The sequence below is a fragment of the Hyperolius riggenbachi genome, chromosome 6 (genome assembly GCF_040937935.1).
Source record: "Hyperolius riggenbachi isolate aHypRig1 chromosome 6, aHypRig1.pri, whole genome shotgun sequence".
NCBI lineage: Eukaryota > Metazoa > Chordata > Amphibia > Anura > Hyperoliidae > Hyperolius > Hyperolius riggenbachi.
In genome coordinates this window covers 161,366,207-161,390,431 of record NC_090651.1, presented here as the reverse complement: position 1 = coordinate 161,390,431, position 24,225 = coordinate 161,366,207, and positions in this window count along the sequence as shown.

The window sequence follows — 24,225 nt, the reverse complement described above, 5'->3', positions numbered from 1 at the left end:
CACACACCACACATGTACACACACACACACACACTACACACACACTCACACATATACACACGCACACATTTAGATGTATACACACACACATACACACACACATACACACACACACCACACATGTACACACACACACACACATGTACACACACACACACATACACATATATACACACACATACACACACACACACATATATATATATACACGCACACACACACATATATACACGCACAAACACACAAACATATACACACACACATATATTAACACACACTCACACATATACACACGCACACATTTAGATGTATACACACACACACACACACACACACACAAACACATATCTAGGAAAGGAACTTTCCACTCTCAAAAACGAAAAATATCGTTTTTCGTTAAAACGATAAATATCGTTTGAAAAAATTATCGTGCGTTACCAGGCGCCATTATTTGGCTGGCGCCATTTTTAACTGGACGCCCTTTATAAGGCTGCATTTATTAAAGCAGGAACAGGTTTTGCTCCTTGACAATCATCAATCCATAAGTGGAGAGAATACACTATACCATTCATGTCTACTGAAAACAGGAAAACTAATAGTTCACTACTACAAACTGCTAGTTCTTTCCACATATTGCTATTCGCAAAGGGATGATAACAGCAACAATTGCAAACTGTTTCCTGTGGAACTGCCCTTTGTCAAAGTACTGTAGCTATTTCTATTGGCACTTAAAAAGTGGCGATCAGGTCTGATTGTCACTTTATAAATGTTACAACTGAGCAGAGGTGACCTTGGGGGGGGGGGGGGGGGGCAAGGCTTCCCACCTGAAGGGGGCCCGCAGTCTTGCCCACTGAGCTCGCACTGAGAGGGGCTCTCAGTGCGAGCTCAGTGGGCAAGACTGCGGGCCCCCTTCAGGTGGGGGGCCTGGGGCGATCCACTTGCCCCCCCCCCCCCCCCCCCAAGGTCGCCTCTGCTCAGTTGTAACATTTATAAAGTGACAATCAGACCTGATCACCACTTTTTAAGTGCCAATAGAAATAGCTACTTTAACAAAGGGCAGTTCCACAGGAAACTGTTTACAATTTTTGCTGTTATCATCCCTTTGCGAATAGCAATATGTGGGAGGAACTCATGCTCAGGTGGTCCTGGTCGGCTCATGCTCAGGTGCTGACCCAGCGGCGCATGCGTCCTTGATTGCGTGCCCACGGATGAGAGCACCCTGCGCATTGACATCATCAGGAATCAGGAGCATCATATTTTGGAATTTGCTAAACAGGTAAAGACTCTACAATACCACCAACAAAGTCAGAGTCAGCCAGCAAAGCCAGGCCAACAGACACAACACATATCACCCTGTCCCCTGGTGGTGGTGTAGAAAAGACATGGGGACATGGGGAGCTCCCTATCTCCCCATTCAGCCTAGCACCCATCCCCAGCCAGTCTGGTACGAACCCCTAGCCCCAGCTAGCCTAGTACCCATCCCTAGCTCCCCAGCCAGCGTTGTACCCATCTCCAGTTTATTGGTTAGCTTAGTAGCCTTTAACCTCCCTGCCGTTATAAAAAATTGCTGCGCACGGCAGGGAGGGTGTTTTTTGGCATTATTTTTTTTTTTTTAGCATGTAGCTAGCCTAGCGCTAGCTACATGCTTCCCCCTCCCTGCGGCATCCCCCCGAATGCGCTGATCGCCGCCGGCGCATATACCCATCCGGAAATCCCGTTCTGAACGGGATTTCCAGGAGGGCTTCCCCCGTCGCCATGGCGACGGGCGCGATGACGTCACCGACGTCATCGACGTCGTGACGTCAGAGGGAGTCCCGAACCACCCCTCGACGCTGCCTGGCACTGATTGGCCAGGCAGCGCACGGGTCTCGGGGGGGGGGGGGCACCCTCTGATGCGGCAGGTTGCGGCGAATCGGCGCGGAGCGGCGGCGATCGTAAGTTACACGCAGCTAGCAAAGTGCTAGCTGCGTGTAACAAAAAAAAAAATTATGCAAATCGGCCCAGCAGGGCCTGAGGAATCCTCCGCGGCAGGTTACCCCGAGCTGAGCTCGGGATAACCGGCAGGGAGGTTAACAAACTTAACTGTTTTAAACAATAATAAGGCATACTGCATTAGAAGTGGACAAGCCTCTGAGCATAGTGGTATAGTAGATGGCCTACACTTATGGCTTTAGGCCCCGCATGTGACACTTGGCCCAGGCCTCGCATACTCTAAGGCCGCCTCTGCAACTGAGTATAGATGATGGTAAAGTATGTTAATTTCTGAAGTGATTATTACACTTTTATAAATGTAATAAAATGAAAAATACTGTTATTTCAGAGAAAATAAAACTTTTGTACCTTTATTAATATATGCTAATTTAATTTGTTCACTTTGAAAAGTGGTTCATTATTTTTGCAAGAAAAAAAATAGTTGAAATGTATTTAAAAATGAAATTACATAACACATCAGTGGTTGGGGGCATCTTCTGTGGCAGTGTCTCTCAACACATGGTACGTGTACCCCAGGGGCTATGCGAGACCACTGCTTGGAGCATGCAGTCATCTTCAGCTGAATCGGCTTTGATTAGAATTCTGCTAGAATTAAATACGAACAGACTGTTTAAAATAAAGGAGAAGTCCTTCTGCCTACTATCCACAGCGTCTATCACACTGAGGAACCCCATGTCATTGTGGGCGTAACGCGTATGTGGGCATGAAGGTAATACGCTGGGCCAGAGGAGCCGCCTACTAGCATCACAAGTGGATGTGTGTGGGAGTCCCATCGTTCATGGCGGTTGTTATCTAAGCTTGGAGCCAGTGGTGAGCAGGTACCTGCAGACTGCGGGATTCCGCAGCATCAGTGAAATTGTCCTGACCGCTCTGAAATGCCGACGAGGAGGTGAGCTAGTACCGCTGTTGCAAGCCATGTGCCGTGCGGATAGCCTGCGTCACGCAGAAATTTTGCATAAAGGTGGATGTTTGTACACATAATGGATATATGGAGATGGGACTTGTCATGTACTGTCTTTTGCCCAGCATGATTTATTCAACTTCATTGGTTACCACTTCGCAGGAACTTGTTGTCATGGAAAAGGCTATGCATAACAATTTATGGCACAGTGATCATTTTTCAACTATATCAAGTAGAAATATTTTTGGCTTTGCTGAGTCATTTGTCCAGCTCCGTTTTATTCAAGTGCACTTTATGGGAGTTTTCCAATTATTTGCAACAGCATGAATGAAGAGAGTGTGTGTGTGTTATGTATGGGAGCGCTCCTGGTCCATTGCCCAGTGTATAGTTTTTAATGGGGTTGGTATTTCATGATATGCTTCCTAGGATGCTATTTTTGATCCAATAAAGTTTATATTATATTTATGGTTCAGTGAGTGGTGGTTTGCTTTATATTGTCCACTCCACCATACAGGCCTGATTGGTGGATTACTGTTGTCCTTCTGGAAGGTTCTCCTCTCTCTCCACAAAGGTCCTTTGGAGCTCTGACAGAGTGACCATTGGGTTCTTAGTCACCTCCCTGACTAAGGCCCATCTCCCCCAATTGCTCAATTTAAATAGCCAGCTAGGAAAAGTCCGGGTGGTTTTGAACTTCTTCCACTTACATATGATGGAGGACAGTGCTCATTGGGACCTTCAAAGCAGCAGAAATTATTCTGTAACCTTCCCCAGATTTGTGCCTCAAGACAATTCTGTCTTGGAGGTCTACAGACAATTCCTTTGACTTCATGCTTGATTTGTGCTCTTACATTAACTGTCAACTGTAGGACCTTATATAGACAGGTGTGTGCCTTTCCAAATCATGTCCAATCAACTGAATTTACCACAGGTGGACTGCAATTAAGCTTCAAAAGAATCGCAGGGATGATCAGGGGAAACAGCATGCACCTGAGCTAAATGTTGAGCTTCATGGCAAAGGCTGTGTATATTTATGTACATGTGCGTTCCTGTTTTTTTTTTTATTTTTTTTTATTTTTTTTTATACATTTGTAAAAACCTCAAGTAAACTTTTTTTTTGCATTGTCATTTTGGGGTTTTGTGTGTAGAATTCTGATAAAAAATAAATTTAATCAATTTTGGAATAGGGATGTAACATAACAAAATGCGGTACAAGTGATGCGCTGTGAATACTTTCCGAATGCACTGTAGATGGTACTGGCAGAATTACAACATGCCTATACTGTATCGTTAAAAAAGACAGCAAACAAAGCTCTATTTAGAGCTGATAGTTTCCATCCCTCACATACCATTAAGGGTATCCCTGAGAACCAGGATTTTAGGGTATGTCATAACTATACAGAAATTAAACCCTCTGTTGTGTGTGTACGATTCTGGGCTTCATGTTTATAAGGAGAAGACCCTGAATCGTGCCTACAGATATGCAGACGTGCATTAGTTAGTGATAGGGATGTGTTGCTAAACAGGAACAGGATTTTGGGTGATCAGGAGGGTCTTGTTGCGTTCTGCACCAGATTTTGTGTGCAACACAAGGAGATTTCACACATTCTCAATAAATATTGGTATACAATCTGCAATTATACCAAACTGCGTGATGTTATTCCACTTAGACCACACAACCTTTTGGAGGGATCTGACCCTTTGGAACATTTTGGTAAGGAGCTGATTTAATGCCCCCCCCCCTCCTTCTGATGATGTGCTGGCGGTAGAGAGTCATCAGGAGGCTGAAGCACACAGCTTGGCCCAGAGGAGGGAGTAGGACAGGTCAGTTCATATTCTGCTGCTTACTTTTAAATTTAGGGTGAGACATAGACACCTAATACTACCTGGGGAACAAAGACATATCTCATATCTGGAGGGAACAAGGGCTGATCTGGCGTGTGTGTGTGTGTGTGTGTGTGTGTGTGTGTGTGTGTGTGTGTGTGTATTATTATTATTATTATTGATTTATAACACGCCAACATATTCCGTGGCACTGTACAAAGTAAGAAACAAACATGGGGTACATAATAATACAGACAATGGTGTACACCAATATACAAAATACATAATTAGTGACAAAATACAAAGAATGATACAAAATACAAATTATCGAATTGGTAATGACAGTGATAAAATTAACATGATGAATAAAATGTATAATGGTTACCAAGACACAAAAGGGGGAGAGAGCCCTGCCCTTGCGAGCTTACAATCTAAAGGGAATTGGGGGGGGGGGGGGGGGGAAACAGGAGGAGGGGTAGTATGCAGCAAATATATAGAGGCTTTGTGTTTTGGGATACCTAGTAGGAGTGCAATTTGGTCTTAGTACAAAGGGAAGTGGCCTAAGGTAGAGCGTATGCTTGTCGGAACAAGTGTGTTTTTAGAGAGCGTTTAAAGGTAACAAAGGTTGGCGAGTGACGGATGTGTTGTGGGAGGGCATCTATATATATAATAGGCTAAGTGCCTCAACCTTCAAGCAAGAAGAAGAAGTATCGCCCAGCCCCCAGGGGCGGTCCAAGCAAGAAGAAGCTAAACACTGCATTCCAGCGGTTCTGGAGGAGTGTTTAGCTTCTAAGTGCAACAATGGTTAATTTGCATAAAGTCAGCAGTGATGCACTGGGAGACATCTCAAGCACACTCTTACCTGAATTATCGCAAATTATTTCTGTTCTAAGTAAAGTGGCTTTTAGGACCATTGTAGCCCCTAACACACTCCAATGAGTTCTGGTTCACCATGAGCTTGCTGGTTAGTCTGTACCTCTCGGTGTTACAAGCCCTACTCCACAAAGCCAAATTAATCCATGCCATGCACTGATGAGGATCAACCAATCCGAAACAGTCTGTATTCATGTTGGATTATTATGGCTCTGTGCAAATTAACAAGCTGACACATCATTGCACTCCAGTGGCTCTGGAGGTGTGTTTAGTGTCTAAGGGCAAAAATGGTTAATTTGCATATATTTAGCAGTGATGCACTGGGAGACATCTCAAGCTCACTCCAACCTGAATTATTGCAAATTCTTTCTGTTCTAAGAAAGCAAACTTTTGTTTTCCATAGCATTTTAGTAAGGGGGCTTTTAGGACCATTGTAGCCCCTCACACACTCCAATGAGTTCTGGTTCACCATGAGCTTGCTGGTTAGTCTGTAGCTTAAGTTCAGCAGCAGCTGCCGCTATTAGTAAGAGGCAGCGGGCGGGGATGACTCACCTCTTCTGCGTTCCAGCGTGCGCTCCATTGTCGTCACTTCCTGCAATGCCGCCCACTGTATTGTAAGTGGACAGCATTGCAGGAAGTGACGACAGTGGAGTGCATGCTGGAACGCAGAAGAGGTGAGTCATCCCCACCCGCTGCCTCTTACTAGTGTTGGGCGAACAGTGTTCGCCACTGTTCGGGTTCTGCAGAACATCACCCTGTTCGGGTGATGTTCGAGTTCGGCCGAACACCTGATGGTGTTCGGCCAAACCGTTCGGCCACATGGCCGAACTAAGAGCGCATGGCCAAACGTTCCCCGAACGTTCGGCTAGCGCTGTGATTGGCCGAACGGGTCACGTGGTTCGGACCCGAACGCGCTCTGATTGGCCGAACTGTCACGTGGTTCGGGTAAATAAATACCCGAACCACGTCATATCTCCGCCATTTGTCTGTGGGTTTAGCTTTGGGTAGGCAGGCAGGGTAGTTCGCGCTCCAGCCACGCTAGCCAGGGTCCCCCCAGTCATTGTGTCGCTGCTGGGAATAGTAGTACACCGCTCGCTCAGCCACACTATATAGCATTGTGTTTACTGCCACTCTGTGTACCTCGCTCAGCCACACTATATAGCATTCTGTTTACTGCCACTCTGTGTACCTCGCTCAGCCACACTATATAGCATTCTGTTTACTGCCACTCTGTGTCTGCTGGGAATAGTAGTACACCGCTCGCTCAGCCACACTATATAGCATTCTGTTTACTGCCACTCTGTGTACCTCGCTCAGCCACACTATATAGCATTCTGTTAACTGCCACTCTGTGTCTGCTGGGAATAGTAGTACACCGCTCGCTCAGCCACACTATATAGCATTCTGTTTACTGCCACTCTGTGTACCTCACTCAGCCACACTATATAGCATTCTGTTTACTGCCACTCTGTGTCTGCTGGGAATAGTAGTACACCGCTCGCTCAGCCACACTATATAGCATTCTGTTTACTGCCACTCTGTGTACCTCGCTCAGCCACACTATATAGCATTCTGTTGCCGGTCCCTGTTTATGGAACCTCTCATCTTTATTACATTTATGACTGCATGGCGGTAAAAAGCATGCTATCCGCACGCTTCTTGTCCTCATGCAAGGCCTGGGTTGTTGTGTCTCAAAAAGCGTGGCCTTCTCCTCCTGCGCCTCCTCCTGTTCCATCACGTGTGCTGCTGCTGGTGCTGGGTTAGCGTTACCGGTCCCTTTTCCTGGAACCTCTTCTCTGTATTACATTTATGACTGCATGGCGACAAAAAGCATGTTACCTGTGCAAAGAAACATGACATTTTCCACATTTAAAAGACAGTTTTTCCTTTGAAACTTTACAATCAATTTTCTCAAAAACTATAAGCTCTTTTTCAAATATTTTTTTTCCTCTTGTACCCACTCCCAAGGTGCACATACCCTGCAAATTTGGGGTATGTAGCATGTAAGGAAGCTTTACAAAGCACGAAAGTTCGGGTCCCCATTGACTTCCATTATGTTCGGAGTTCGGCGCGAACACCCGAACATCGCGGCGATGTTCGGCGAACGTTCGCGAACCCGAACATCTAGGTGTTCGCCCAACACTACCTCTTACTAATAGTGGCGTCTGCTGCTGAACTTAAGGGGGAGTGAAGATGGTGGACCCAGGTGAGGGAGGGGGGTCCGACCCCCATCCCCGCTGCAAAATTAAGCTGGAGGAGGAGCGCAGATGGGGGACCCAGGTGAGGGAGGGGGGTCCGACCCCCCTCCCGCCGCTGTGCCCAATACCCCCTTCCTGCCCGCTACCCCCTTATGCGGCGTATGTTACGCTGCGGGTCGGATAGTGTATATATATAATGTGTATATATATATATCAGGGCCATATGTATATATATATCAGGGCCAGACATAAACTTGTTCTGAGGAGGTAGGCTTCAGCAGCATCTGGATTGTGCTCCACCACTGCACCTGTCTGCAAATCTATGGAGAGGGAGACAATAGTAATAGTGGGAACACAGGAGGGAGAAGAGAGTTTGGGTCCCCCTCCCAACAGCCAATTTATTCTAGCGCTGTTCTCTCCACCTGGCTGGCTCCTATGCAGCAGCATACTATGGAAGTATACTGCTGCTATCTTGCTGGCAAATCCTTCCTTCCTGGCTGCCAGAAGTTCCTGGGATTTTCCGGTGAAAATGCATGTCTGGCCCTGGGCCTGTTACTGTCTGATGGGTCCCACCAACACAATTTAACTTGGCCAACTATTACTGCACATGGTAGCAAGTTCTAAGACAGGCAATTCTGTGTATGACGGGCAGAGTCCTGGGGGCGTGTTTTGCTGGGGATCGCGCATGCCAGTGCGAAACTGCCGTCTATTTGCACTGTACAGCGCTGCGATCTACGGCAATGCATTACTGGGGACAGCCGTGTCACTCGGCTGTCCCCCTGGTAAGGAGCTGTCCCCCTGGGAGGCTCAGAAAGCGATCGGCTCTCATAGGTTGATGTCTAGGAGAGCCGAGAGAAATCATCATTTTTATTATTAAAAAGCAGAATTAAATTATTTAAATAATAACCACTGCCTGCAGCAGCAATCAGAGCCCGCCAATAGAAAGCTCTTTTGGTGGGCAGAAAAGGGGGGGGGCAGAGCTGGGACTAGGTCCTCCAGCACCCAAGGCTGAGACACCAAAGTGCGCCCCCCCCCCCCATCCCTCCCACCCCAGCCGTCACACACTGACTGCTATTAGACTATGATGCGCCCCAAGGCCCATAACATCTTAACCTCATTACCTGGCTTGCAGTCACTGCCATGTATTTCCTTTTTTTTATTTCTCTCTGCTTCATACACAATAAGGGAAAGATATCTACACTGCGTCCTGAGGCTGAAGCCTCTCTCGCCTCTGCCTCGGCCCAGCCCGGGGGGGGGGGGGATTCATTTGTGTGCACGCATGTGTGGCTGGGCAGCAAGCTGTTAAAGCTGTAGAGCCCTAATTTGAAAAAAAAATAGCCCGGTCACTACGGGGGCTAAAGCCTGTGGTCCTTAACCTATTGGGGACCGCCGCAGGTTGAATCAGCGTCTGGCAGGTGGTGGTACAGTTCTGACTGGACGTTGATTCAACGTCCGCGCTGAAGAACCGCTCCAGATGCGATTGTGCGCACCCGAGAGGGGAGATTAGGCTGTCATATGACAGCCGGCTTCTCCCCTCAGTGATCAGCAGCCATCGCGTATGGCTGCTGATCACGTGATTACTACGATCGCCGTCGGATTGTAGTGATCACTTTGACAGCGGCGGCGGCAAGGGGGAAAAGAAGAGGATCCACTCACCTCCCTGCTGTTCCAGCGACGATCGGCGCCCCCCTCTGCTCTGGCCGGCATCTCTGCTTGGTCTGACATCAGCTCCGGATCCCGGCTTGATGACGTCATCAAGCCGCGACCCGACCTGAGCGTCATTTGGAGCGGAGATGCTGGCCGGAGAAGAAGGGGGCTACTGCGGCTCATCGCTGGAGCCTGGATGGTAAGTGATGGCTGCCAGCTACAGGGGGGACACTTTCCCCCGTGGGGGGGGGGACACTGCCCAGCCAGCCACAGACGTGATCCGGCCGCCTGACCCCCCCCCCCCCCCAAACGCGTGCACCCCCCTCCACCGCAAAATGCCCTGGTCCTTAAGGGGGGTTAGGCGGCCGGTCCCGAAGTGGTTAAGAGGTTAAAACTACTGCAGACCTGGAGTGGCCAACTCCCAAACAGCTGCATCACTAGCACCACACACGGACAGACATTGGCCTCGATTCATCATTGTCTTTGCGATAGCTTTTTCCAGTTCGTTAAATTACCGAATTCGAAGTTTATCGATTTCTAGTTGTATTCATCAAGGTTTTTCCGCAATCTGTGAATTCGATAACAATGCGGTAACCATTCAGTAACGTGTCGATATTTCCATTTTACAGTGGTAATTTAGCACAAGGCCATAAGATTCCTGCGGAATTGTGGGTAAAAAGGCAGTCCTTTGAACACCACATAGCAACATTGCGAATAGGGCTTAACACCTGGACCAGGATTCTGGAAGTGGTTTGGGACAATCCCACAATTTTGCCATCTATGGCTTGATAGGAGCCTTTTCTGAAAAATGTAGTGCAGTTAGCAATTTAGTTAACCCTGGCACTGCCTGTGTTCTCTTACAAAATGATTCAAGAGAAATGCAGATGTCCTGGTATAGCAAATAAATCCATTCTCTTGCAAATTGATGTAGTTCTAGACCTTATTCTTGCCCTTCTGCGCCTTGAATCACTCTCAGCTGATACCTAACCACTTCAAATGGCTCCGACTTCTCTGTCAGCAATGATCTGACAGGAATAACGACAGAGGAGTGAAGGAGATAACTAATCCTAAATTTAACGCTAAACCACACCCACTTTCATTTTTATGAATTGCACTTTCTTCCGTTTTACCGCATCATTAACGAATGATTACCGAATGCTCGCTAACAGCTGTAGATAACTTTGATGAACCCTAAAATCAACTTATCGAGTTCGGTATTTTACCGAGCTGTCGGTAATTGATTCGATAAGTCTTGATGAATCAAGGCCATTGCCCTATTCTCCAGTAAATCCAAGCAGGATTGAAACTATGGGAAATAGTAAAGTGTCCTTAGAAAGCTGCTATAGCCACTGTTCCTGCAAACAGTTCCAATAAAGCAAACCGTGCCAAAGGTGCTAGGAACAAAACAACTTGTCAGTACCTGTATCAACAGTCCAGGTGGTGCTTCACTTCTGTGCTTTTTGGCGTTCTGGGATTATATAAGGGCATACACACAAGGTCGGACTGGGCCACAGTAGTCCAGTTTTTTCCCTCGGTGGGCCCCACCTCCAGGTCTCTGGTGCCCCCCCCCCCCTCGTCTGACAGAGCTCCAATCGCTGCCTGCAGCACAAAAAATCTCCTCTCAGTGCTGTAATCACTCATGCTGAGCCTGAGAGGCTGCTGCAGGCTGGCTATGCTATGGTGGCTCCGCCCCCCATATGACGCTGTGCTGGGGCGGCAAAGTTCAAAGACTCCAGCGTGATGTGTATCAGTAGAAGCTGTCAGCCAAGGCCAGGGGAGTGAGGTGAGAATTGTGCTGTAATGTGGTGCTAAAGCCTGGCAGCTCACACTGCATTGACCCTGCATTGAGAGCAGCCACTAGCCTGAAATAGATGCAGGGAAGCCATCCTGACACAGAGGCTGTCAGTCTTGGGTGTTCTTTGTGACTTCAAGCTGCAGCCATAGGCGCACATCACGGGTGTCACGGGGGGGGGGGGGGGATGTGTGGGCCCAAGGTTGACATTTCTTTGGTGGGCCCCCAGTGTCCCAGTCCGACCCTGCATACACACATTTTAGATTTAGGCCTCGATTCATCAAGACTTATCGAATCAATTACCGACAGCTCGGTAAAATATCGAACTCGATAAGTTGAATTTAGGATTCATCAAAGATAACTTTGTTAGCGAGCTGTTAGCGAGCATTCGGTAATCATTCGTTAGTGATGCGGTAAAACGGAAGAAAGTGCAATTCATGAAAATGAAAGTGGGTGTGGTTTGGCGTTAAATTTAGAATTAGTTATCTCCTTCACTGCTCTGTCGTTATTCATGTCAGATCATTGCTGACAGAGAAGATGGAGCCATTTGAAGTGGTTAGGTATCAGCTGAGAGTGATTCAAAGGCGCAGAAGTGCAAGAATAAGGTCTAGAACTACATCAATTTGCAAGAGAATGGATTTATTTGCTATACCAGGACATCTGCATTTCTCTTGAATCATCTTGTAAGAGAACACAGGCAGTGCCAGGGTTAACTAAATTGCAAGCTGCACTACATGTTTTTCAGAAAAGGCTCCTATCAAGCCATAGATGGCAAAATTGTGGGATTGTCTCAAACCACTTCCAGAATCCTGGTCCAGGTGTTAAGCCCTATTCGGAATGTTGCTATGTGGTGTTCAAAGGACTGCCTTTTTACCCACAATTCCACGGGAATCTTATGGCCTTGTGTTAAATTACCGCTGTAAAATGGAAATATCGACACGTTACCGAATGGTTACCGCTTTGTTATCGAATTCACACGGAATGCAGAAAAACCTTGATGAATGCAACTACAAATCGATAAACTTCAAATTCGGTATTTTAACGAACTGGAAAAAGCTATCGCAAAGACAATGATGAATCGAGGCCAATATAGTCTCTTCTGAAGCGGGAGTAGCCCAGGTGATGCATTAAGGTTTTAGAGCGTTGGTGTCCGCTGCTCTCTCTTGGTCTTCTTGACATGTTAGCACCCGTTTGGGTGGTTTTCCCTCTTACTATTTTGCTGCTAGCACAATTGCACTTATAAGTATAGGAATGGTATTTTTAATTGTCAGCACACTTATTCAGGTTGTGCTGTCAGGAATTAGGAATCATTTATTTTGCCAAGCATGGCTGGGTCATGCCTGGAATTGGGTTTGGCACAGTACGTATAGCTCAAGAAGAGGACAGAGATATGTAGCATAGAACCATAGCCGGCCTTTGACCTGAGGGACCGGAGCGGTCGCTCAGGACGCCGGCTTTCAAGGGGGCACCTATAGCTGGCTACCTATACCGAGGGCACCTACACCTGACTTCCTATACCGGGGGCACCTATAGTTGGCTATCTATACTCATGGCGTTTACACCTGACTTTCTATACCGGAGTCACCTATAGCTGGCTACCTATACTGAGGTAAGGCACCTACTCCTGGCTCCTTATACTGAGGGCACCAACACCTGGCTAACTATAGTGGAGGCACCAATGCCTGGCTACATATGGGGGGAGGCCTACAACTGACTACCTATACTGGGGGCACCTATGCTTGGCTACCTATATTGAGGGCACCTACACATGAGATCCTATACTGGGGGCAACTATCTCTGACAACCTAGTTATACTGAGTCTGGGGGCTTTTTTTTGGGGGGGGGGGGGGGCATTGCGGCTATAAAGCATGGTGCAAATTGTCGGTGCTGTGTTAACATTCCAAATTTGTGGGGGGGGGGGGGGCTAGCTGTCTCACTGATTGTTTTTATTAATATTATTAATATTCCTAAACGATTCTAGCCTTCATTTTTAAGTTTATTCAGGATAATACACCCTTTCCATCCATTTCATGGTTATTAATAGTATTTTTTCTATTATACATATGTGATGCATCACTGAGATCTGAGCATTTGGCGTGATGTGTCACGACTTCAAAAAGGTTGGAAACCACTGTCCAAGGAGATATCTCCAGAGAAAAGGTGAATTGCATATGGGCGCGTGTGTGTGTGTGTGTGTGTGTGTGTGTGTGTGTGTGTGTGTGTGTGTGTGTGTGTGCGCGCGCGCACGCGCGACGAGGATGAAAGGGGGGGGCAGAAAAATCAGGTTTCGCTCAGGGGTCTGTGGAACCTAAGGCCGGCCCTGCATAGAACAGCAGGGGCAGAAGTTACACTTATACTCAACGGACCAGCAGTTACATGTATACATTGCAATTTACATTTGCGTTACATATTAGAGCAGCAGTTTACATTGTACATATCAGTTCCAAAAAAGTCATAGGAATGGCCGATCGATCAATTCGTTTTTGTGCGCTGATGGGAGTATGTGGAGGGAATTTAGGAGGCTGACGGCCAAGCGAAAGAAAGAGTTACTGTGTCTGGCAGTCCTTGTGGAGATGGCCCGAAACCTTCGACCCAGTGAAAGCTGACAGAAGTAGCGGTGGCCCAGAGGAGAGGGATCGTTAGTGATCCTTAGCGCCCTCGATTTCAGTCTTTTGCAAGTGGGGGGAGAGGACTCCCAATAATCCTCTCCACCGACCTGATGACCCTCTGAAGTGTGAGCCTGTCGCTGGCAGTGGCGCCGGCGTACCAGACCAGGATGGATGAGCAGAGGATCAATTCAATGGTGGTGGAGTAGAAACTAGTCAGAATCTCCTGAGCCATGCCGAACGTCCTCAGCTGGCAGAGGAAGTAGAGTCTCTGCTGGGCTTTTTTTTGGATACGCAAAGTTGTACAGAGGTGCCAGTAGGATAAAAGTCACTAAAAAGTTAAAATATTCGGGCTGCAGTTGTGGACCAGCCAATCCAAAACAGACCCATGTACTGACAATTTAAAACGGTAACAATTTATTCATATACTCCCAAGAAAAGTTGCAACGCATTTCGCAGGCAAAGTCCCGCTTCTTTAGGCAATAAATAACAGGAGTGATACACAGCACGGAGTCAAGGAAAAGCTTGGCACCTCTGCGACAGAGGTGCCAAGCTTTTCCTTGACTCTGTGCTGTGTATCACTCCTGTTATTTATTTATTTTATCCTACTGGCGCCTCTGTACAACTTTGCGTATCCAGAAGTCCACCCTTGGTGGAAGGGTGGCACACCCTTTTTTTCTCCTATCCACAGAGAGCGACGTCTTACTCCTGAGTGGGGACAGGCTTGTACTCCCCACCTGCCTTTTCAGTGGTCGCCTTAGAGGTAACCCTGGTTTGTAAGTATAATACTTACGCTTCATATTGCATCCTCCCCTTGTCCAAAACATACTACACTATATTGGGCTCTCGGTCTTTTACCTTTTTTTTGGATGGCAGTGATGATGGGCCTCCAGCTGAAGTCACTGGAGATGGTAGTGCCTAGGAGTCGGGCGCAGGGCACTCTAGCCACCTCCTTACCATCAATGTAAATTGGGGATGGGGTGGGAGCAGACTTCCTGAAGTCAACGATTAGCTCAACAGTTTTTGCAGTGTTAAGCACCAGCCTGTTCTCCTTGCACCAGTGGGAGATCTCTTTCCACCTGTTGACCGTATTCCTGGATACTGTCCTTGGTGACGAGACCGACAATGGTGGTGTCATCGGTGAAATTGATAACCTTGACTGAGTCTGCCTTGGATCTGCAGTTGTTTGTGTAAAGGGAGAACAGCGGTGGAGACAGGACGCAGCCTTGAGGGGCACCTGTATTCGTGGTCATAATTTGTGAGTGGATGTCACCCAACCTGACGACTTGTAGGTGAGAAAGTCTGTGATCTGAAGACGTAGGCGTGGGTGCACTGCAAGTGCGGCTAGTTCTTCATAATACATGGACAGATGGTGTCAAACGCCGAGCTGACGTCCAGGAGTAGTATTCTAGCGTACGTGTCTGGTCTATCCTTGTGGTCATATATGAACTCCAGGCAGATATTTACTGCGTCGTCAGTGGACCTGTTTGCCATATACGCGAACTGGTGGGCGTCTAGAAGGGGCAATGTGGTGAGCTTAAAGAGAAACCGGCGTACATTAAAAATAGGGCGCCGGGAAAAAAGGGCGCACGGTTTTAAACGATAAGTATGAATAACGTTTAAAAAAATTGTGCTATATTTCGTTTAAAAATAATGTTTTATAAAGTTATAAATCATTAAATAATGTGTATGAAATCGGCAATTGTAAAAACGTTGATCTTGCCTGTTTAAAAAGTGATATTTATAATAACGTTTTATAAAACATTAATAAGAATGTTACTAAAGCTATACCGAACCCTACTCTCACACAGAACCCTCCCTGTACCTATCCCTAACCCCTAGACCCCCCTGGTGGTGCCTAAACCTAAGACCCCCCTGGTGGTGCCTAAACCTAAGACTCCCCTGGTGGTGCCTAAACCTAAGACCCCCCCTGGTGGTGCCTAAACCTAAGACCCCCCTGGTGGTGCCTAAACCTAAGACCCCCCTGTTGGTGCCCAAACCTAAGACACCCCTGGTGGTGCCTAAACCTAAGACCCCCCTGTTGGTGCCTAAACCTAAGACCCCCCTGGTGGTGCCTAAACCTAAGACCCTCCTGGTGGTGCCTAAACCTAAGACCCCCTGTGATAAGCATTAATAACGTTTTAAAAAATATTGTGCGGTTTTTTGTTTAAAAATAATGTTTTGAAAAAGAAGAATTTTACAATTTTTCGTTAAAAAATAATGTTTTAAAAATATTGTACTGTTTTTCGTTTAAAAATAATGTGTAAAAAATTATAAATCATTAAATAATGTGTAATCATGAGAAGCAGTTATAAAACATTAAAAGTCTCCGGGCGCCGCTTTTAAAACGTTATTTTTCTCCGGCGCCCTTTTTTCCTGTTGGGCGCCAATTAAACTATATTTATTATGGGAGTGAATGGCGGGCCCTTTTTGTCCACCTGCCTCATGCGCCCAAATTTCCTGCTTCCGAGAAACCGTGCCAAAAATTGAACTTCATCCCAATCAGTAGCTGATACCCCCTTTTACATAAGAAATCTTTTCCTTTTCACAAATGGATCATCAGGGGGCTCTGTATGGCTGGTATTGTGGTGAAACCCCTCCCACAAGAAACTCTGAGGACCATGGTACTCCTGGCAGTTTCCTGTCTGTAAACCTTGTTGCATTGTGGGAAATAGCTTTTTCCAACTGCCAAAACACTAAGCAGCAGCTACATCGCCTGCCAGCAGTAAAAATGTCACCATGTGATACATTTCAGAATGTAAATCAGGGATTTAAAAGATTTTACAATGGGCAAACACTGACTAAATCATTTTATACATAATTATTGTAAAAATGAAGCACTTTTTTATTAGATTATTTTCACTGGAGCTCATCTTTAAGGTTGGATAGGACCACTTGCTCCAGAGTTTTCATTATGACTGATGTAAAGGCTACCGGCCTGAAGTTGTTCAGGTCGGAGACTCCCTGTTTCTTAGGGACAACTATGATGGTCGACCTCTTGAAGCATCTGGGGACTATACCTTCACTTAGTGACTTGGTGAAGATGGCGGAGAGGATGGGAGCGAGTTGCCTGGAGCAGGTTTTCAGGCAGGCTGAAGACACGCCATCAGATCCAGGGGCATTTCTGGTATGTAATGTAACATCAGAAGGAATGTACACCCCGAGAAGGACATAGGAGGAAAATTCACGTAGCGAGTATGACGGCCTGCAGTTAATGAGTATGAGCTCGAGGTCAGGGGAGCACTTCCTGACGAGTACTGACGAGGTGGGGCACCATGAGGAGCTGAAATAGAAGCAGATACCACCACCTCTTTTTTTCCGGAGAGGACAGGGTCCCGGTCTGCTCGGGTGAGGCTGAAACCTGGGAGATGGAGAGCATTCTCAGAAATGTTCTTGTGTAACCATGTTTCCTTGAAGCAGAGGGCTGGAGTTGTCCTGCTGAGGTTTCTCCTGTCACAGAGGAAGCATACACTGTGATCAGTTTGACTACTTTTTGTGGTATTGTAGAGTACAGAAGCATATGCACAATATCAGCAGTCAGGCTGTCTACCTTTCTATCCATTTATCTGAAAGGATGCAAACTATCTATCTACCTAAGATCCATATGCAATTCACTCTTTCTCTGACCTAAGAGATAAGTTTTCATCTTCTTTTTAAAATAACTTTTCAGCACTTTGCAATTGAAAAAGTACTATCAAAATTATTGTATTTTCTTGGTTGCTGGTTTATTAAAAGGCATTTTATTAACAAGTTGTGAAAATATCACCTAGGAGAAAACTCGAGAGAAAAAGTGAATTGCATATGGGTATATCTATCTATCTATCTATCTATCTATCTATCTATCTATCTATCTATCTCTCTATCAGCAATGTAACAGTCTACCTACTTATCTATCTATCTGCAATAAAACGATCTATCTGCAATTAAACAATCTACCTATCTGTCTGTTAACAATACAATCTCACTATCTATCTATCTATCTATCTATCTATCTATCTATCAGCAGCGGAGCAATGTCACAAGTTAGCACAAACTGCAGCCAGTGACACAGAGGAGCCGTTCCACTAGAGAAGATTAATTCACAAATGCTGGAGCAGTCAGGCCTATGCTTATATAGTGTTATGGCTGCCTGCGATGATGTGGTGTCAGACATATGGCTCAGCAGAAGAAAAGGATGACTAGCTCTCCACCTGGATTTTGTGCAATTTTAGCAATTATTTATTTCACCATAGTAGAAAATACACAACGTTTCGGCCTAACGGCCTTTATCAAGTCTTGCACACAAAGAACATTTCTCACAATTTAAAACCTCACACACCTATAGGCACACTTCTTACAGGGTGGGTACAATCTTAAAGGTAAAAGAGAAAGAAAAGCCCCCTTATAGGAACAGCAGCATACAGCATCATTATAAGAAGCAATTCATATTAAAGTCATCATTTAGCCCATTAGGAGTCAGAGTACTCAGTCTGTCAATCCATCTGCTTTCTCGTCTGAGCAATGAAGTCTGGCCGTCTTTTCCTTCGCCTGAAGTGACCTTTTCCAAAACGCACCATCTCAGTTCACTGATCATGTGATTGTAATCGAAACAATGTTTACCTACAGGATAATCACATTTTCTTTCAGGGTCATATTTCCTATACAATCTAATATCACTACGATGTTCGTTAATTCTAACCCGTACTGCTCTTGTAGTTTGACCCACATAGCCCATCCCACGAGGGCATTTGAGAATTTGGAGCATTGGAATTCCATTCTAAGTATTTACACTTTTTGGATGTCGACGTGCACTTTGATGGAAATGCTTTTCAAACTGATCTATCACGTCAAGTGATGTGACATATTCATTAAAGGTCGACAGACTTATAACAAACTTTTGTACCAGAGGTTACAATAAGGAGCATTTGGAGGGGGTTTCAAAATCGGGGAGGGTTGGGACACTGGGAAAATTTGAACAGTCATATTGGGGTCAAACTTAACATTTGCCCGTATTCGAACGCCAACCCTACTACGATGGTCAACTCAACCCTTCTTCCCTGCATATCTGACCCACAGCTATTGTGGCCAGTAATCCACCTTCCCCCTTCTACCGCACACTGCTGTTGTGGCCACCTACACCCTTTACTTCCATCCTGCTAAGTACAGGTACCTTTCCCCCGTGACAAGTGCAGCCACCATTCCCCCTCCTCCCCATAACAATTGTGGGGATGCCCATGACCCATGGGGGTCCTCAGGATTCAAATTATATATCCAAAGTCCAGCCTAGTAAATCTTCCTCCTTCAGAATTAGAGGTGGACTCCATGTCATATGGGACATACCTAGCAAGTCTTCACAATAGGTATCTATGACATGTTTCAGAACACTGTTGTCAAGTGAACTATTAAGAATATTACATTCAGGCAGGGTTAACACTTGACTGTTTCGCATTTGTTTTCCCCCATGCAAATTTGCATTACAACTTACAACCAATGTGAGAAAATTACAGCCCACACCATAATTTTGCACACCATTCGCAAGTGCACGTCTCTCTCACCTTTTTGTGTCTTGGAATTCTTTATACATTTTATTTATCATATTACTTTTGTCACTGTAATTAGCAATTACATATTTTGTATTGTTTCTGTATTTTCTATATTATACCATCGTCTGAAGAAGCGAGTAACCATGAAATGTATGCCAAGCTCCCCACTGCACACCATACTGTCTGTACCCGAACAGCTACAATAAAGGTACCGTTTTCTTTTTTTATTCAGTGCCACTTTGCTGCATAATGTAGGCAAAGAGGAGTCAGAGAATCCCCTGCCATAAGCTTGGTCCCGTCTATCAAAACCCATACCCAGAACATAATTTTTTGCAAATTAATTTTTGTGACTAATGGTTTTTTTTTGTGATATCGCGCAACATCATTTAAAGAAAACTAGTTAAACAATGTTTCACAACAACCCCACCCATGCAGGTTGTTCGTATTTAAAAGACTGCCTTGTTGGATCAAATCGCGGAGGATCATTTCGACCCTCATTGACCTTTGCGAGTTCTGGATTAGAGATCCTCTTCACAGATCAATGATACTGCTGCTGTCTCATTCATAACAGATTTGAGTGGAATAGTTGGTGACTTGAAGTAGATCATTTTCTATTATCTACAAAAATAATGTATGCGGAAGGAGGAAAGGGAGACGGCGTGATGCAGACGAACACGGTGAGTTCCTGGCTGGCCACTCATAGCTCATTATGCACAAGCTGTTTCAGAATGTTCTGTTCCCCATCAGGTCCGCCGCTCAGCTCCACCCACGGAGCAATGGGATTGGTCCGCTCTCCGTGGGGTATGTAGTTAAGGGTGCACATGGTTTAGGTTTGATGTCACGGCTTATGCAATTTGAAGAAGGGCACATAGGCCCGAAACAGCGTCTGTCAAAGCTGCCATTCAAATAAAAGAGCTATATCGGTGGTGCCGACCGATCTTTGTTACTATATCATTTTCTATGAATCTGTTAAAACAGAAACACAAATACAGCACCGATTTAGTTAGAAGTTTGGTCTTGTTGATTAGTTTCCATAAAAGGTTTCATGATGTTTGCATAAAAAAATAGTGGTGGGTTAGGCAGCTGTATTTGAAGTTTTTATGTAATGGCTACTAATCATACTTGGGCCTCTCTACTCCTCCCATCTATGTGAAAACAAGGTCTACCTGACTCAAAACTAAGACTCATGATTTTGGGGCTGCGGCGACTGCTCCCCAGTAGTTAGGTCACTATTCTGGGGCAGGTTTAATTGGTAGGCATTCCGTGTCACAAAAGTCATAATATATTTCAGAAGGGGCCAACTTTCAAAAGGGCAAGGCAACTGCATGAGGGGGTCCTAAAAGTTCAGAGAGGCTGCTGCTGCTGCTGCCAAAAATTCAAACTTCTGATATCATCTTCTGCTGTATACTACTTTTTTCTTCCAGAATCTAAATCCTTGCCATTCTTTCTTCTTCTAGCCCTCTGCTCTGTCCTATGATCATGAGCATATAGTTGCAGCAAGACATAAAGAGAGCTTGCTTCAGGAGTTGTGGGGTGGGAAAATGAAATATTATTTACAGTTAGGTTAAGTGTCAAGGGGAGGATTAGAAGGTGGAGGGGGGAAATATGGGGTGGTTTGGTTAAGTTTTATTCAAGCTGAGTTTCAGGCACCTGTCAGTCTTTCATAGTGATATTTGACATCTAACATGACACTTCATTCAAGACAGAGGGTGACAAGACAGGAATTAACAGGTAACACTGAGCATCATCTTATTATATAAGGTAGAAAAACATGTTTCATACACACTGTAATCCTAAATCATAGGATCCATTTTCCTTTTTTAATCTTGCTTACTGGTTTGGCATAAACAGGGTCCAGCATTGTCTGAGAGGGGTTGAGAGGTTTCTTCTTTATTGTTTGTGGATAAAGAAAGTACTGGAAGCTTAGGGAGGATATGAGTTTGCTAAGGGAGAAGGGAGAGGGTGAAGGTGTAAAATGAGAAGAAAACAGGTTCAAGGACTGAACCTTGGGGGACACCAACAGGGAGGAAGGGAGAGACTAAAACCTACCATTTAGCAGACATTTTCATTCTCTTGGTCTTGGATATTAAGCTGGAATCCCTTGCCATAACCAACCATGCCTCCCCCACGCCATTTTTCCCTGGGATCTTACTTACAGCAGTATCCATCCTTTGCCAAAATAATTGTGGACTCTCATATGGAAACCTAAGCCTTCTCTGCTTGCAGCCAATATCTTCTCACTAATGTTTTAACAACAAGGCATTCACTGTAAGTACTGCAACCATGGGCCTGACAATGCCTTTAACTATATCAGAAGCTGCATTTTCTATAAGATAAAAAGTAATCTTTAGTTCTTGAAAATGCGCTATAATCTGCCATTTACCGAAGTTCTTATCTATAGTAATTTCCACATTACTCGACCATGGCTTTATGGCCTTTGCAAAAGATCAATTTCCGACTTGCATATACATCTTGTAAGAATAATAAAAAATGGTTTCATTATCCATTTTCCTTTGCACAGGTTCCTTTAAGTATCCTAAACCTAATAGGGAAAATGGTGTCTAGACAATTTAGAACCAGAAACATCCAATATGAAGTTGATTGGAAGTAGGGACTGGTTAAAATGTATCCTCTTCTTTCATTTAATATGCATTAAACCTGATTTTTAATGGTTTTGCAAGTAAATTTGCATTACAGCAATGCAAAAAAATGTTTTAGGGAAGAATAGAAAGGTCTGATCTTCAAAGCTATGAAGTGAGTCTTCTCTGTGGTCTCTTTAGTGGAATGAATAATAGGCTGAGCTAGGGAAAAAGTGAAAAGTTAAAACTGCCTGGCTTAAATATCTTCAGTCTGAGGGTCCTGGAACAGTAGGTCAGTTCACTAAAGGGACATGCACCTACATAAATCCATAGATTCAGAAAGAATAGTTCTGAAATGAGTTGACATTTCTTCCTTTACAGCATGTCTTACCAGGGGTATTACTGCAGCTGTATCTGACCTTTTGGCAACTCATGGAAGCATGATTTACAAAATGTATTTTTAGGTAGACCTGCACGGTTGCAGTCTCAGAAAGAATTGTTGTCAGCTTTATCATGCTTTTATGTGTATCATTAATCTAGATTGGGCCTGGTCCGCAGATTTTTGATGTTTAACTTGAGAAGAGAATGTTTCACATATTGACGCAAATGCGGCTGCGCAGCTCTACGTCCTCCCCCTGCTCCGATCTCTTTACCGGCAGTCACGCGTGTTTTATGTACGCGAGACTGCCGGTAAAGAGATCGGAGCAGGGGGAGGACGTAGAGCTGCGCAGCCGCATTTGCGTCAATGAGAACTGCACAGCCGCGGCCGGACCTGGCGGCCATCTTTAGTGGGGAAACTTAGGACGACTTGAGGGTCTTAGGACCCCCCCCCCCCCCCCCCTGAGCCTGGACTTTCAAATAGAAACGCCGCGGAATGAAAGGGGGGATGTGGATGGCGTCCCCCAAGGGTCATAAAGCAGCATAGGTATTTACCTTTTCTTTGCTTATTCGCCTCGTAAGTCCTTTAAGGAAAAGACAAATAAATTAATAAAAGTTATTTTATATGAAGGCCAAAACCTAAAAATGTAACAGTGGAACAGAATACGCTCTGAAAGTCAAGGTTTGCCAGTGATATGAAGGGAAAGCAGAGCGGTCTACAGAGATAGGACAGTATCGAAGACGTCCTCTATTCTTGCAGTAGGAGAACAGAGGCGCCAGCAGAATAAAAGTGGATAAAACCTTTAAAATTTGCTTGGAGGAAGTGGTGGACTTACCTCCATAAAGCAGACATGAAAGACTGTCTGAAAAGTAGCAATCACATTTATTATATGGTACCCCAAAAGTGCAACGCGTTTCGCAGGCCGAGCCCGCTTCATCAGGCAATAAAGTGGGGACAAAACAGAATTCCAGCAGTAGCAGGTGTAGCAGGTTTTATCCACTTTTATTCTGCTGGCGCCTCTGTTCTCCTACTGCAAAATCGTGTCCACCCCTGGTGGAGGGGTGATCTACCCCTTTTTCTCATCTACAGAGAGCGACTTCTTAATCCTGAGTGAGGACAGGTCTAATCTCCTCACCTGCTTATACAGTGGTTGCCTGTGTGGTAACCCATGTTTGTGAGTATATTCTTCTCACTGATTTGCCCTACTTCGTTTATGTTTTAACATACTACACTATATTGGGCTCTCGGTTTCTCTATATTTTGTCCTCCATTCTAGCTGGGATGAGAAGGCTTTGGATCATGTGCAGTTGGCATGAAGACACACATCTGGCTTTTGTCCTGAATTTAGATTCCAGCCACAGGAATCATCACGGCAGGTACTACCATTGAGGCATCCGCTCCTGAGTCCCTGGGGCCCCTGCACAATGACCTTTTGGCCTCTGATGACAGCTGGGGTTCCGCATAAAACTGCTATCAGGCTGTCCCTTTTCCCGTGATGTACCCGTGTATAATTTTCCGTGTAGGATTTAACAGGTTAAAGATTTGAAGCATTAACCCATCAATGCCCAGCTCTTTAATATTCTGGCTTTATTGGATTCTCTTATCGCTGTGAGCATGGTGGAGCTCAACAATCTGGTGTGGGTTGTGTCAGTCTGCGTTGGGTGCGGTCACACTTTCTATCTTCTGCTTGGACAACATGTAGGTGCATTGTAATCACTCATCTATCCGGCGGTTGCTTCGTCCATGCTCTGTTTTCATCCCTGCTGCATGCCTCTTCTACATGACCTGGGGCAGGTTGTTTACACATAACGTGCATGAACAGAGCAGCTGCCAGGACAGGTGAGTTATTACAATGCAGCCACACAGTGTGCAAGGTCCTTGGGGAGCAGTTAAGGGGAAACCCCGCCGTGGGTGC